The sequence below is a fragment of the Hibiscus syriacus genome, unplaced genomic scaffold (assembly GCF_006381635.1).
Source record: "Hibiscus syriacus cultivar Baekdansim isolate YM2019G1 unplaced genomic scaffold, ASM638163v2 tig00110187_pilon, whole genome shotgun sequence".
NCBI classification, from domain to species: Eukaryota; Viridiplantae; Streptophyta; class Magnoliopsida; order Malvales; family Malvaceae; genus Hibiscus; species Hibiscus syriacus.
This window is the reverse complement of record NW_024062618.1, coordinates 449,537-464,680: the sequence shown is the minus strand read 5'-3', so window position 1 is coordinate 464,680 and position 15,144 is coordinate 449,537. Positions and strand designations below refer to the sequence as shown.

Below are 15,144 nucleotides of genomic sequence, written 5' to 3'. Positions count from 1 at the left end.
GAATAACCAATAACCGTGCACCACGTCGGCACTGTCGCAATAAAATTCGAAGGAAAATACAAAAAAAGGTATCTTCGTAATTTTAATTCAATCTTCGTCGAAGTTGCTTGTGGTCGTATCATATTTTATAAATGTAAACGAAGTTGGACAGTTGTATCTATGTTTTTTGTTGTATGTAAATTGAAGGGGACAGTTAATGATATAATGACGACATATGAAAATCTCTGCGCCATCCTGTCTTTGTATAAAATTCATTTTGGCTTTGCCTTGTCTCGTACTATTGTTAGAATTTCGAGTATATTTATGATAATTATTTGATATATAGATGGTATATTTTTTATAAATTATTAATATTTGATTATTTATATTAATATCAATAATAGATACGTAATGATGAATTAATTTTTTTATAAAATATTTATAATTACTACATCAAATAATAATAATGTATATTAATAATGTTAATGTTTTATGAAGAAAAGTTTTGTGAAGAAAAAAAAAAGCAAAATAGTGGGGAATCCATGGACCTGAGCAGCCAGGTCATAGTCGTGCATTTTTGTACGCCATTAATGCATGTGAAGGTGAATGAATGGAATATTTTGGAATTTACACTCAAGACAAGTGTAGTGGCAGGAATATGAAAGAAACTTTATACATATTCAAAGAGTGAACATTTTTGTGATTTGATTTGATTTGAGTTGGATCTGATTTTAATAATATAAATTTTAATTTAAATACGTTAATTGGGTTTAGATTAAAAAATAATGAAATTAATTATTTATAGAATATTAAGATAGGTTTTCTAATCGAGACATGAGTGGTCTGTTTTAGAAAATAGATATTAGTTTGAAAATTTTAGGCGACATCAGTCATGGTATTATTGTTATTGTCGATATTTTTTTATTTTTTTATTATTTTCTTTATTTTTTATATTATATTATATTATTATTTTTCTTTTCTTTTCTTTTCTTTTCTTTTTTAATAATTATGTTTTTATGGTACATTGTTTTACTCTTTCTGACACTTTTTTTTTATGTTCTTGTAATTTGACTTTTACATTTATTTATCTTTCTTTTCATAATTGGGATTTGACACCGCCATGACTAATCAAGATGATATTTGTTTGTTATCATATTGATGTTCCCTATTTTGGATCTTCATATTAGATTTGGATAAGTGATTTGCGTTTGTGAATAGTTTTCTCATGTCGCTCGACTTTGATTTATGGTTTGTTGGTAGTTTTTCAATAGCTTTGAATAAATATAAATTTTAAAGAAAACATATATTATTTAGCTATATATATATTAATTATTTAATTTTTAGTGCAATCAACCAATAAAATTTATTTGAATGGAATCTCACCAACTTGATATGTATAATGATTTGTAAGTAGTCCAATTGTTCCAAATTTGAAAAAAAAAAAGAAGTAGAAAGGATAAAACAAGTCTGAGTAAGCAATAGATATTTGAGTAGCCTTATCTTTTTCTTAGATTACATAATCTTATAAGATGTATATAGTACAAACCATAGCTTGGATGAGGTGACATGGTAGCACTAATTTAAAAAAAATGTCATATTTAATAAAAAAAATTATCAACCTATATCTTATTTTAAAAATTAAAATAGCAATTTAATAAAATAAATATTTAATAAAGATGCATTAATTTTAATTCGTAAAATTGTTTAAAGATAACATTTTCATATTTATATAGATATGAAATGTTAGAAAGTATCCTTATAAGATCAAATTATCTTAATATTCATCAAATTTGGATCAAATTATAATCTTTAAATATGAATTTCCAAAATTTTATATATTTTCTACATTCGATGAGTTGCTATGAATATTTGTGAAACTAAAGTAAATAATTTTAATATCCTTTTCCTCAAAATTTATATATTTTCTAAATTTCAACCTATTAAATATATTCATATGTGTGTATGTGAATTCATATAATTTTAATTACTTTTTCCTTATATAATCGATTATATTTGAAAATAAAAATAATTAAATCATAAGTCATGAGACAGGAGACAGGAGACAGGAGGAAGACAAGCAATATGAACGGACAAAACAAGCCTCCCGATAAGAACATTGTCCTATTTTATGGAATATACAATGTTTTTCTTTAAGGAAAAGCTTTCATGGAAAATTACATGCCAGACAATGTCCACTTGTTTCAACCGTTACAGTTAATTCAATTACTTAAATGAATTTAAAAGATATTATTATAATTTTTTTTTGTATAAACCATTATTTTTCAATTATAGAAATGACCATCCAGCTCAGTTGGTAGAGCACAAGGTTCTTAATCTTGAGGTCGTGGGATCGAGTCCCACGGAGGGCATTTCATAATTCGGAGGTCTCTTACGGAAGATGCTCTCAACCTGATGTTGGGGGTAACTTACTATCTTACCTCCCCCTTACCCCATACATATGGGAAAAAGAGACAGTCATTTTATTATTTTTCAATTATAACGTTAAGAAAATGATTGTTTCTTCACACTATTCTACTGTCACGAATAATATAGAAATTAAACTAAATTTTTATAGAGATTTGACGAGGATAAAATATGATAGAAGATTAATGATAAAATTATTATTGATGATCTGCGTTATATTGTACATGATATTATTTACGGTGATAAAGTTGTGATTTATCCCTTCCTGATTCAATTGTATGTTTGTTTTTTAGAGTGAACTTTGGTCAGGTGTAAGTTCTTTGGATTATTTTTAGTTTTTACTTAGTTATGTTGTACTCTTTTCCTCTCCATATATCCAATTCATAGTTCAAATAATCCAAATTTAAAATAATTCGGAATATAGAATGATCAAAATTCAAAATGGCTCAAATAAATAATCTGAAACCATATAGGCTATAACCTAAAAGATATGAAATCGATAATTATCAAATTCAAAAAATTTGAATGACTTAAACCTGAAAATATTTGAAACTATTTGAATTTGAATTAAACTCAAAATCAAATACATCTTAGAATTACCCAAATTTAATCGGATATAATCCAAACTCAACCGACATGTGCATAGATAATTCTTGTGAATTAGATTAATTAATTAATTAAGATGTACCAAAGCCACAAATCAACATTAGAATCACATTGAAAGTCACTATTTAAACTCGAACGACGGGCCATTCATATGAAATTTTGAGCCAACAAAAAAAGAGTTTTTAGCAGTGCTCAGAAACCAGATTTAATGTCTTTTGAAACAAAAATCACGTCGTTTTCTCTCTCAAACCTCGAATTTCCATATTCATATCTATGGTTTAACCATTTGATTATGTCTGAAAACACGATTTCGATGTTTTCTGGTGTTTCACCATATAACAACCCATGCCACGTCCCAAGATAAAGCTTCAATGTCTTGTTTGAACTTGATGCGACGTCGTACAGTTGTTGGCTTACTGTTTTATCCGTTACTTTATCATCTTCTCCATGAAGAACTATAAATGATAATGACACCTATTAATCAAATTATGATATTGTCAAAATTCCAATCTAAAATTAAGTGGGTGTGATCGTCAGATCGGATCAGATAAAAAATACTTGTTCCCAATGAAATCAATTAGTCTAATTTGATCTGAATCGATCTTTTAATTCGATTTTTCAACACTATTTATAAAGTAATAGTTATAACTAACCTCATTGAGTCTTTATTCCACCTCAATGCTCATCTTTAAAAGCTCATTGCCTGTATTCAAACGAGGACGATCTTAGTAGCAATATGGATTTGCTCTAATCTGTAATCAGTTAATTAACATTAGCAATCAACAAATATTGGAAAAAAAACAATAACTTTTAGTGAAATTAAAACAAGTATTTGAACCATCGTCGGTATAGACCTCTACTGACAAAACATAACTATCCGAGTAGGATTAATAATCTATATCGAAAATCAGATGTGTCACTAGAGTTATCGCCATCAATTTAGAAATTGTTTTAAGTCCGTAGTTAATTTAATTTTTACCTTTACCGACGACTTCAACTGTAAAATCTATCGAAATAGAAATGTATGACTATGGCTTCATCGCATCTATACCGATATTACACTCCGTCGCTACTAGACATGATATATTGATATCGAATTTAAAGTGCCAGTAACAGTGAACCGCCGCTATATATGGACTTGAAAAGTGTCGGTAAAGGCGTCGGTAAATACCAGAGCCCTTATCTCAGGTCTTTTGAAAGCAGCGTCAATAACATCTTGGCTTGGAATTATTCTCCAAGTTGGTAAAAAATTGCAAAGCTTTCCAAAGCACTTATGACTAAAGGATGTGGCTTCATTTCATCTGCAATCTGTGAATAAAAATTTTGTTAATCAATATTTTATTTTCTTTTACATATTAAAACTTTAATATATATAATTGATATAACCACTGGTTTCTGATATATTAGTCGACTAAACTGAATCGAGTTCTGAAATGACAAAAACGACCCTCCCAACTCAGTTTGCTCCATTCGCAAACACTATGATTTGAACCCCATGACATTGCTTAAGAATCTAGTACCTCATCTCTCTAGACCAACTGATAGTTGATAAATTTTTAATATATTTATTAATTCATATATCGACATTATTTATATTTTTAAAATATGAGACAATATATACATATAAGACTTAAGACTTAATGTTGCTCGAAGTCTTCGAACTTTTTGAAGATAAAAAATTAATTATGACCTTTAGTATTTTTTTTAAAAAATATTTTTATTTTAAGTTCTGTAATTATAATTTTAATGTTATTTCAAAGTTTTTTAATACAATTATAGTCAATATTATTAATTTTCTTAAACTCACAATTTTACCTAAAATGAAAATTTTCAAAAAAATCATTTTTTATATTTTCATTTTTTTATATTTTAATCCTAAAATTAAAAAAAAATAAAAGTAAAATCGTCGACAATTGTCTGTGGTTTTATCAAAATCATCCTTAATTATCGATGATTTTATTAGTTATTGTAACATTTATATTGTTTCCCTAAATAATTTCATATTATTTCTACCCTCAATGTTTCTCTAATTTAGTCAATGAAAACTTCTAAATCCAATTCAAACACCAAACTTAATTAAATTCCTACGTTAAAGGAAGGTAAATAAGGCAAAACCTAACAAGGAACGTTGATAGGGTAGAGGATTCAAAACAATAATGTTTGTAATAATAAAATAAGGGTGAGATTACCTTACACATGGGGGCAACAAGGACTGCCCCATCCCAATATTCAGGCTTTTTCCTATGAATCATCAATAACACTGCTCCCCCCATTGATTCCCCTAACAAAATCCTCATCTTCCTTTTGTTCTCTCTCTTCTCTGAAAATTCCATACAAAAATAAATAAATAAAATAAATCATTAATGGAACAATATGATTAAAGATTTGATTTTTTATTAGTTTAGGGTGATTATAAGATATATAGTATATAATATTTAAAAAACTTCAATCATTTGACACTGAAGGTTCAAATACCCCGATAGACAATGCGCTCAAACCTAAGACTTTTAGAGATAACGATCGTTTTTTTAACCACTGAGGTCACTTGTTTCATGCACGATTAAAGTTTTGATTTATATACTATTAACTTTTATTTAAATCGAATATACATTTAATTGAGTTTAAATTTAGAGTCAGATTATACCGATTTATAAATTGCGTAAAAATCAAAACAAAAGAAGTTGAAAAATTACCACATATTTGAGTGAAAAAAGTGGAGCAATCATCAACAACATTGTCAAAGGTTGAGATATAGCCTTGCAAACCAGATGACTTCCCATGGCCTTCATAATCTATTCCATAAACTGCAAATCCAGCTTTCACCAACCGAATTGCAGTTGCTGAAAAATTGAAAATCAATCGTAATCAATTCTGTATTACTTCAACTCTTCGAATTTTTTTCTTTAATCATCCGTGTTCGGTATCTGAATTCTTGTCGAGTATCGATATATACTTACAGTTCATGGTGATGCTGCATTCCATGGCATAACCATGGCAGATGAAGATTAAGCCTTTGGGTTCTTCCTTCACCGGTACCCATTTGCATGTAAATAGCTTTAAACCTCGAGAATTCAAGATATATTCCTGTAAAATTATCTAAGAAAATCATTTCAGAAACTGAATATACATACATCCAAGAATCAGAGAAGCCAATAGACTAACCTCGTCGTATCGAATAATTCCATTTTCGAGATCCTGAAAACATCGAAAAACGAAGGTAGATAATAGGATCATAAGAAATAAACATTAATAAATCATTAGGAAGAATGCAAAAGAACAGAACAAACCATGTTCATTCTTTATTGTGTTTATTTAGAATATATAGCTCAACTTAGTATTGGTAAGCTAATGTGATGAAAGAATAGAGATTTATGATGGGTTTGAGGCAATTTTGTGGTTAGATCTAAAGTTATACATACACACACTAATATTATATATATATATATATATATATATATATATATATATATTATATAGAGATAGAGAGAGAGAGAGAGAGAGAGAGAGAGAGAGAGAGAGAGAGAGAGAGAGAGAGAGAGAGAGAGAGAGAGAGAGAGAGAGATAGGGGTGTTCATTCGGTTAAAACGGTGGCCGACCGAACCGAATTAACTAAATTTTTTTTTCTTTAACCATTAACCGAACCGAACTTTTTTATGAAAAAATTAACCGAACCGAACAAATTTCGGTTAATTCAGTTAATTTTCGAATTAACCGAAATTTTTTTAAATTTTTGAATTTAATATTTTTTAAATTAAAAAACAGTTTACAATATCTAATTAATTTGATTCAAACATTATATTAAAATAAGATATTGTATCTATCAATTTAGTTCAAAAATAACCAACAATATTGCACTTCTACCAAATAAATCAGAACAAAGTGCAGAATGCAGAACTGGAAGCATAATTCAGTATACAAACGGTTTACACTTTAAGTGTTGGTGCATGAAGAAGGTTGTGCTAACTACTAAGTTGTTTACTGATGCTGCCATACCAACCAAGATGTTCTCTATCAAGTGCAGAATAATTCATATCTTAAGAGAACATATTACCTGCACAATGCACAATATAAAAATAAAGAGATGCAAAATTCAGTTCGAACTATCAAAAACAATAAAAACAATCCAAGGTATAAACATCAAATATATCTATTAAGTATCAACCAATGCTAAAATATAAGTGCTAAGCTAACTCAATCTAATGTAATACAATCTTATTTTAGGTTGATGAAGCTATTAAAATGAATGTAAGGGAAGAAATTACCACAAAAAACAGTATTCAAAATACTCCTTTGCACCAACTGAATCCTCCCAAAAAATTTCCATTTGCATTATCTCTACAAGAAAAAATATTATTTTAAATCTAAAAATACAGTAAAAAACATATATAAAATTAAAAAATACATTGCAATAATGCAATTTACAATTAATGCATACCCTTCAACTCATACAGTCATACTCACAGTGCTGCAGTGCAGAATCCTATGAGCTCATGAATTGAGGGTAGGTTGTAATGCATTCTAAGATAAATCTAAAAGTTAAAATGATTAATAATTAATGTTGTGTCAATTCTCCTCAAAGTAAAATTAATTAAAATTAATTAATAAAGAATCAACATACCATTATCAATCTTGTCAAGCTCTTGAATTTGTTCTTCAAACTTCTTGATCTCCTATTCGGTTGATGACTTTTTAATATAGTCTTGAGTACACACAAGAGCTTGTACCATTTTAGGAGTTAAAGAACTCCTAAATTGATCAAGCACACGTCCACCGGTACTAATGCAGACTCTGAAGCGACGGTAGAAAGCGGTATAGCTAATACATCTTTGGCCATATTTGACAGAACTGGAAATCTAGGGCTATTGACTTTCCACCATGACAAGATATCAAATTCATCATCATAATTCTCAACGGCCTCCCCTAGATATTTATCTAATTCAGATGTTTTGATCCTCACCACTAATTTTAATCACACGCCTTTTATACAAATCTTTCATGCGTCTTTTCACTTTTTGTTGCGGTTCAGAAATTCTCACATTTAAATGGTTTTCATCACTAGAGACTCGAGGCTTATACTCATCATACAATTCATTCAAAGTCTCTTTCAGCTTTTGCATCACTTCAAAACTTTTTTCTGAATCATACATCTCACTAAGTGCAAATTCAAGATAACTTAATTTCTGCCTAGGATCTAAAACACAGCCAACAAAAACAAGCATATTCATCTTCTCAATATCACCCCAATATTTCTCAAATTTATCTTTCATCCTCATGGCCATAACACTAAATTCAACATCAACACTTAATTGAACATCCCTTAAAAGTATGCAAATTTCAGTAAGTTCATCAAAAAAATTGTTAGATGTGACATATGAAGTACCTGAAACTCGCAAAGTGACTTCATAAAAATGTTCCAAGAAATCCCTCAAGTTTCTAACACAAGTCCAATCATTTACAGTTGGCCAGCCCTCTCCTAACTCAAGTTCAGCCCTAAAATTTGTATCTTGCTCCTCAAATCTCTCAAAAGCTCTCTCAAAATTTTCAGCAGTGTCTAACATTAAATATGTAGAGTTCCACCTAGTACAAACATCAAGACATAACATTTTTTGCTCTTAATTTTTTCCATCTCAACACACTCCATGAACTTTTTCAATCTAGCTAGAGATTGTCTCACATATTTCACAGCCCCCCTAACACGTGCAACAGATTTTTTCATTTCCTTTAAACCTTCAACAACAATCAAATTCACAATATGTGCAATACATCTTATATGAAGATATTTACCATTTGCAATGCAACCCCCTCGAGGACTAAATCTCTTTCTTAAATAACCAATAGCAACATCATTCGAAGTTGCATTGTCAACGGTGACAGTGAACAACTTATCAATCCCCCAATCTAATAAGCATTTTTCAATCATCAGCCCAATTGCATCTCCTTTATGACTAGAAATTGGATAAAAACTTATGATTTTCTTATTCAATTTCCAATCGTTATCAATAAAGTGCACATTGAGACACATATAATTAACTCTTTGCATAGAGGTCCACGTATCAGTAGTTAAACAAACTCTAGAACATGAACTTCTTAAATATTGTTTCAGTTTAGTCCTTTCATCCAAGTACAACTGATAAATATCTCTAGTTATAGTCAACTTGAAGGAATACGAAACTTGGGGCATGCTACAGACATAAATTTTCTAAATCCTTCACTCTCAACAAACTTGAAAGGCAATTCATCAGTCACAATCATTTGGGCTAAAACCTTTCTAGTTGTTTCTTGATCAAATTTCCAAGTTGTGAGATGTCCTACTTCTCCTCGAATATTTTTACTAGGTAACACTAAATTGCTTTGATTAGTGTCAATGTTGTTAGGGTTTTTCTTACATTGTTTCATGTGATATATTAATGACCCAGTTCCATTTTTTTCCCATCACAACAAAATTCTTTCTCACAATGATTGCATCTACCCTTGCCTTTACCTTCACTATTTAAAAACTTAGTAAAGTGAGTCCATACTTCTGACCTTAAAGGAATAGCTTTCCGTTTACTTGCAGTCCCTCTTGTGTTGTTGATTTGACTTGAAGCTTCAGTCGTTGAATTTGTAGAATTTGATAAAGGGGGTGAAACACTTCCCTTAGCAGATGCTGCCATATTGGATATCTACAACAAAATATGAGAAGTAAAAAAAAGTAATAAATAATCACATTAAGATAACATAACTCAAAATAAATCAGAAAGCATAACTAAATACCATTTTTTTTTATTACAAAAGAATACATTTCACGAATGACTATTTAAAGACTGACACCAAAAATATCAAGTAGAATATTTACACTGGAGTGATAAATAAACCAAATACAGGGAAAAAGGATAAAGCAAATGGTTCCCTACTTGTTCATTATAATTATCGCTTCACCCTCAAAATTTTCAATTTGCATAAAAAATATTTAGTTTTGTCATTGTTTTAATTGTTAGACCACTGGACTTCAATTTTCAAATTCTGTGGTGGCCCGTTTTTTACTTTTCCAAAGGAACTTAAATACCATTTAATTACTAAAGCTCATTATCATTTGGATTTTAAAGAAGTTGGGTAAATACGCAATTGGAAAGAAAGTTGAAATTCACCAGGCCTCTGACAATTTATTGCTAATATTTGGCTTTCTCTTTACTACTGAAAAAACCACAAGTCAAGATGTAAATTGGTGGCCTATGGCTTTCTAGATTTTTTGCACATGTTCACTTATGAATTCGAGCTCTAGAATTAGAAAGAAAAAAAGGATTCGTGTAGTAGTTACACAGGCACAACCATCATTTCCTCTGTAAGCAAGGTTTTATTTTTCCTTTTATATCAAATTTTAAGAGAAGCAAATACATAGATATTGTGACCAAGATACCTTAAAACCCCAGAACAAGAAGGTCACCAAACAGAACCGAAACATGGAACCAAAACAATAAACAAATAAAAGAAAGGAAAAAAATCCCAAACACAGAAACGATATCAAATCACAAACCCTAAATCAAACAAAAACAAGTGATTAAAATTTTTAGGGGAGATGTAAACTAATCAAAGAGAAAATCTAGAATTTTTAAGTTAGAAAACTAACCTGAATCGATATTAGAGAGACTGAGAGAGAGATAGAGAGAGAAGGAATGAGGGTTTGATGAAAGGCGAAAGCTCGGGTGGGGGTGAGGAACTGAGAATCGTGAGATGAGAATGAGATTGGTAAAAGTTTACATTTAGTTTTAGGTTATTTATTTATTTAGTTTTAAAATTTAAATGGGTTTTAAAATTTAAATGGACAGTGGGTTGTTGTATGAGTCTGATGGGTTGTGGCCTGGGCTGAGTTATATATATATATATATATATATATATATATATTATATGTATTTAATTCGGTTAATTCGGTTAATTAACCGAATTCGAACCTAATTAACTGTTAACCAAATTCTAAAAATTTTCTTAACCGTTAACCGACTGAACTAATTCGGTGGCCGACCGAATTAACCGAACTAATTCGGTTAGGTCGGTTAACCGAATTAGTTCGAAAATTTGAACACCCCTATATATATATATATAGAGAGAGAGAGAGATGGGGGATGTATACCAATTAATTTGGTGGGATTTTTGGCCTTTAGGAAGAGTTGCTAGACTCCTATCCCACTTGGGATCCAAGGGTTTGATTCTCTTTAAATTAATCTTCTAATTAATTGAGGGGGTAAATTACGATTTTCATCACTAGACTTTAGTTATATTTCTGTTTTGGTTATTAAACTTTAAATATATTCAATTTAATCACTTAACTTTAATATTAAACAATAAAGTGACATGATAAGTTTTTTGTTGACGTGTGTCGTAACCGTCTTTCGGTTGGGCCCCGAAATTGGGCTTCGACTTGAAAAATGTGGATTGGAGTCGCCATCGACCATTTTAAAACGAATTTAGGTGGGTCGGACACCATCTTACCTGATCTGCGTTTTTACCATAAATGTATCGGGTTCGGGAGTCGGTTACGGTCAAGGAAGGATTAACACCATTGAACCGCCCTTTCGGTACCAATTAATTTGCCGGTTTTCTTAGTTGCTAAAAATTCAAAATTAAAATTAAAATTTAACATACCCGATTCAAATTACTTACAATTGATTGATTTAAATACACTTAAAAGATAAAAACATTAGATTCGTAGCTGAGTATAAAATTGAATTAGGATAGCAAGTGTGCAAACGTGAGAATAATAAATAAACCAAGAAAAAATGGAAAATAACAAAACACGTAAAAAAAAAACAAAATGAATAAAATGTTAAAAAAAGACACAAATAAAGGGAAAAATTAATGGAGTAAAAAAAGGTAAAAGAAATTAAAAAGGAATAAAAATAATGTGTACTATAAAGTAGTATTTACTAAAACAAATAAAAATAATAATATATAATACAAATAAAACAAGTAAAAAAATAATATATATGATATTAAGAAAAAAATAGAAAAAAATAAAATAAAGTAAAAATAATATATATATAAACAAAAAAATAGAATATTAAGAAAAAATATATATAAAAACGTATAAAATATAATATTAAGAAAAAATATATATACATAGCAAATGGAGAAAAATTAATACATCTATACATATATATATATATATATATATATATATAATAATGAGAGATATATAATAAAAATAGTATATATAAAAAAGGAATATAGTAAAAAAATAAAAAAATATATATATAATTAAAAATATATATATATAGGGGATGAAATTAATATAAAAGTAAAATTAAAGGGAAAATTTCAAGGTAAATTAAAGATTAAGATTGACTTAGGGGGAATATTAAATACTTTAAAAAAATGAACATGCCTCGGGAGTAGATCTAGGTTCGAAACTTCAAAACCCCACCCCTTTTTGGTCATCGGTGCAAACCACGCTTTAGGTTATTCGAACCAAATCTCAAGAAAAATAACATGCACATGCGAGAAATGAACGATTCAATGTAAAAAAAGATGCTACCTTTTATTTCCTTTTCGAATCGTTTACAATATCTTTGCCTCTGTATTTTTCGTGCTTTCCTCTGTATTTTGTATGTAAATCGTGTGTTACAAATGGGGAGGATTACATGTATTTATAGTGAAAAAAACTAACTATTTTTATAATCCTATTAACAATAGAATCCTAATGCAACTAGACTCCTTGCTCGGTTGTTGCACGTTTGTTGATGTGGTTGTTGCTTTAAAGATATGGTGGTGGAAGAGTCCTCTTAGGAGATGAATTCTTGCTAGTTCTATCTTTTAAGAAAATAGGTGTCTACAACTGCCATTCTTTGTCATTTTTCGTGGAACGAAAAATAGGACAAAGATAAAAAGACACAAATTTTTGTTCAGTGGAGTTGAAGAATAACTCCCTGTCAAATTGAGTTACGAATGGCTCATCCGTCGCGAAGTCGAGTCCATCTTGAAATGATTTGAATCAGAATGTGGCTTCTCGTTGTAGTCCACTTTGGTCTTCTTCTCGGTTTAAAGACCTTGGCTAAAAATTCGACTGGAAAGTAATCCCTTGACTCCACAATGTGATTGATATGCTCTCGAACTGAATGAAACCGAACTCGAAAAGTCTTCATTGACAGATAGCTTTTCTCGACTTAAGCTATGCTGACGGAAAAAATGCTTCTTACTATTAAGGTACGGCTAACCCAGATCTTCTTCTCGGCTTGAAAACCTCGATTACAGCCGGACAATAATGTGATTGAGGTGTCATCGATCTGAATGGAATCGAACTCGACAATTTTCGTTGACAGATAGTGTAACATCCCAAATTATGGATTAGTGACCAAATTGTAAAGTTTCAAAATTTGATGACTAAAGTAGAAGAATGAAATAGTTCAATGATTATTGGATATATATGATGAAGGTTATTTAGTAATTATTAAAAGAAATAAAGGGTAAAATGGTCATTTGATCATTTAAGGAAAAAAAAATGGAATTATATACACGTGGAAGCCAAGAGCAAAGGTAAGTTTGATTTAGCTTTTGATTTCTTGAAAGTTTTAAGTTGGATTTGAGTCTTTGAGGGTTATATAAGCTTAAGGAAAGCTTATATAAGTTTAAAACACCAAAGAGATAGAATTAGAAAGGAATTTCTATTAAGGGTTTATAAATGAACTTTTATTATAGAAAGGTTTTTGAAGTTCTAAAGTTGGATTTGACTTGCCATCAGCTTAATTAAGAAGTATTAAGTGTTAGAATTGGATTTGAAACATGTGGAAAATAGGGTATGATTCTTGAAATTCCTAAAGAGGAGAGGATATTAAGGTTAAAGATGAGATAAATGAATATTAATGAGTTTAATTATGTATATGAAAGTTAGGAATATGAAAGGAGTGGAAATATGAAGGATTTAATCCAAAAAGAAGGATTTTTCGGGTTCAAAAAGAGGTTCTGGGAAGAGTGCATCGATGCATATTCATAGTGCACCGATGCATCAATGTTAAAACCCAGAAATTATTTGAAGGTGCATCGATGCATTGGTAGTGCATCGATGCACTCTTTTAAAATAAATACATCGAATGCAATTTGTGCATCGATGCATAAGTAGTGCATCGATGCATCCCATTAATAAGGAAACATCGAATGCAATTAGTGCATCGATGCATAAGGCATGCATCGATGCAACCCAGTAATAATACAACATCGAATACATTTTATGCACCGATGCATCAGTAGTGCATCGATGCATACCTTCATTAAAAGATGAAATTGACTTTTCTCTTGGTCTAAAGAGTGAACCATTAGAGTATATTAGTTATAATACTAATATAGATCTATGTATGATGATGTAGATGTAGAACGTGATCCCGTTCCGGATCAATTGAAGGATTTTAATCGAATCAAAGCAAAGCTAAGGTGAGTGCACCTTCTCTAGTATGAGGTTCAAGGGAAAATAAGACTTGTGATAAGTCTATTCCAATAGTGAAAAACATGAATTCATAGAAGTATGTATTTGTTATGATTTATATGTGCATGGGTATATGTGTTATTGATATGAATATGGTAAGTAAAAGGGATTAATGGCGATGATAAGATAATAATAAGGATAATGAAGTGATAGGTATATGTGAATATAGGTATTGATTTTTTGTATGTATTGTAAGATGATATGTCTATGTGGTAACATGATAAGATGACAATGAGTTACATGTCATAGGAACACATGAGAAATATTATGAGCCATATGAAAGAGAAAGTATATGTGATACATGAGGGTGAATCCTATGTGACATATGAATATGAATTCATATGAAAAGTGACATGAATTACATGAAAGAAACTACGTGATTACATGTATATGTGAATGAACCATGAGCTTATATGAATATGATATGGTTACATGAATATGTAAAAGGATATAAAAGATAATGCCCATGTTATGTGTCATGAGAGCTAGGGGTATAGTTGGCATGCCAAGAGTCGAGGGTCTATGGTCCTTCGGATATATATGTATTCTTTGGAACATGTGTGAAGTCTGGTGAGACACATACTTGATCCCTAGTATATGTATATGATTCTTAAGGAGTGATATGTGGTCCTTCGGGACATTATTATATGGCACTACGGTGTAATTCTACGCGGCACTCCGATGCA

General features: G+C 30.1%; 1 pseudogene; it reads right to left on the bottom strand.

Moving 5' to 3' along the window:
* Nucleotides 1-3,201: 3,201 nt before the first annotated feature.
* Nucleotides 3,202-6,354, bottom strand: LOC120217321 (annotated as a pseudogene).
* Nucleotides 6,355-15,144: the final 8,790 nt, after the last annotated feature.